The sequence below is a fragment of the Schistocerca piceifrons genome, chromosome 6 (assembly GCF_021461385.2).
Source record: "Schistocerca piceifrons isolate TAMUIC-IGC-003096 chromosome 6, iqSchPice1.1, whole genome shotgun sequence".
NCBI classification, from domain to species: Eukaryota; Metazoa; Arthropoda; class Insecta; order Orthoptera; family Acrididae; genus Schistocerca; species Schistocerca piceifrons.
This window is the reverse complement of record NC_060143.1, coordinates 475,189,950-475,192,518: the sequence shown is the minus strand read 5'-3', so window position 1 is coordinate 475,192,518 and position 2,569 is coordinate 475,189,950. Positions and strand designations below refer to the sequence as shown.

Genomic DNA, 2,569 nt, shown 5'->3' with positions numbered 1-2,569 from the left:
CTTCTGGGGCTCTGAAGGGTTTTTCTGTTTGATGTCCTCCCTCATGGTGCAGCGATTAAGTCTGAAGTGTATTGTGCTGCCGTCAGGATACTGAAGAAACGACTTCAAACGTGGTCATCGCTACAAAGCACACCGTTTGCAGGCCACAAGTGGCCCATCGGGACCATCCGACCGCCGTGTCATCCTCAGATGCGGATGCGGATAGGAGGGGCATGTGGTCAGCACACCGCTCTCCCGGTCGTTATGATGGTTTTCTATGACTGGAACTGCTACTACTCGGTCGAGTAGCTCCTCAATTGGCATCACGAGGCTGAGTGCACCCCGAAAAATGGCAAGAGCGCATGGTGGCCCGGAGGGTCACCCATCCAAGTGCCGGCCACGCCCAACAGCACTTAACTTCGGTGATCTGACGGGAACCGGTGTATCCACTGCGGCAAGGCCGTTGCCCTCTTCGCTACAAAAGTGCGAACGAATTTGTCCTTCTCATTGAGAACGCAATGCCTCACACAAGTCTGCGTATCCGAGAGGAGCTCACAAATCTTCCTTGGACCGAATTCCATCTGTTTGGCACAGTGAAGGATGCACTTCGTGGGAAGAAGTTCGTGGATGGTGGGCAGGTTACTGCTGCAGTGAGACGTTGGCTCCCTCGTCGACCAATGGTACCATGAGTGCATACAGGCCCTGGCATAAGGTGGCGTAAGGACGTTGCATTGAACGGAAATTATGTCGAAAAACAGTGTTTTGTAGCCAGAACAGTGGGTAATAATGTGGTGTATTGGAATCCTGAATGAAACCAACAGGCTTTCAGAAAAAAATGCATTACTTATTAACCGCCCCTGGTAGTAGAGGAAGGGCGGGCATAACACCAGCCTAAAGTTTGGCGATTATTTGGGTTAAGTTCCAGTCGGCCCAGAAATTCCGAAATCACAGGATGTAGAGTCAAACTATCCTCCAACCTTCCTGACTTATTCATTCTTTTAGGACAAAAGGAAAGTACCTAAATAATCAATAACCTGAAAAATACGTGATTGGCGATTGTGCCCGACGGAGTAGAGTACGGAGTAGGGCTTAGTGGCCACATAGATGAAAAGGGCTGAATAAAATGAGAAAACAGTTTTAACTTTGAAAAACTGTATTGAAAGAAAAAGCTAATTTACCGTACGAATTACACCATGAGAGTAAAAAACTAATTACGTAATATATACTACTTGCCATTACAATTGCTACACCAAGAAGAAATTCAGATGATAAACGAGTATTCATTGGACAAATATATTATACTAGAACTGACATGTGATTACATTTTCACGCAATTTGGATGCATAGATCCTGAGAAATCAGTACCCAGAACAACCACCTCTAGCTGTAATAACGGCTTTGTACGCCTGGACATTGAGTCAAACAGAGCTTGGGTGGCGTGTACAGGTATAGCTGCCCATGCAATTTCAACGCGATACCACTGTTCATCAAGAGTATAGTGACTGGCGTATTGTGACGAGCCAGTTGGTCGGCCACCATTGATCAGACGTTTTCATTTGGTGAGAGATCTGGAGAATGTGCTGGCCAGGGCAGCAGGCGAACATTTTCTGAGTCCAGAAAGGCCCGTACAGGACCTGCAACATGCAGTCGTGCATTATCCTGCTGAAATGTAAGGTTGCGCAGGGATCGAATGAAGGGTAGAGCCACGGGTCATAACACATCTGAAATGTAACGTCCACTGTTCAAAGTGCCGTCAATGCGAACAAGAGATGACCGAGACGTGTAACCAATGGCACCCCATACCACCACGCCGGCTGATAATGCCAGTATGGCGATGACAAATACCCGCTTCCAATGTGCGTTCACCACGATGTCGCCAACCACGGATGCGACCATCATGATGCTGTAAACAGAACCTGGATTCATCCGAAAAAATGACGTTTTGCCATTCGTGTACCCAGGTTCGTCGTTGAGTACACCATCGCAGGCGCTCCTGTCTGTGATGCAGCGTCAAGGGTAACCGCAGCCATGGTCTCCGAGCTGATAGTCCATGCTGCTGCAAACGTCGTCGAACTGTTCGTGCAGATGATTGTTGTGTTGCAAACGTCCCCATCTGTTGACTCAGGGATCGAGTCGTGGCTGCACGATCCGTTACAGCCATGCGAATAAGATGCCTGTCATCTCGACTGCTAGTGATACGAGGCCGTTGGGATCCAGCACGGCGTTCCGTATTACCCTCCTGAACCCACTGATTCCATATTCTGCTAACAGTCATTGGATCTCGACCTACGCGAGCAGCAGTGTCGCGATACGATAAACCGCAATCGCGATAGGCTGCAATCCGACCTTTATCTGAGTCGGAAACATGATGGTATGCATTTCTTCTCCTTCCGTGAGGCATCACAACAACGTTTCACCAGGCAACGCCGGTCAATTGCTGTTTGTGTACGAGAAATCGGTTGGAAAGTTTCCTCGTGTCAGCACGTTGTAGGTGTCGCCACCGGCGCCAACCTTATGTGAATTCTCTGAAAAGCTAATCATTTGCATATCACAGCATCTTCTTCCTGTCGGTTAAATTTCGCGTCTGTAG

The 2,569-nt window shown here is 48.4% G+C and overlaps 1 pseudogene; it reads right to left on the bottom strand.

The window, feature by feature from the left end:
- Nucleotides 1-329: 329 nt before the first annotated feature.
- LOC124803599 lies at nt 330-447 on the bottom strand (annotated as a pseudogene).
- Between the last annotated feature and the right edge of the window lie 2,122 nt (nt 448-2,569).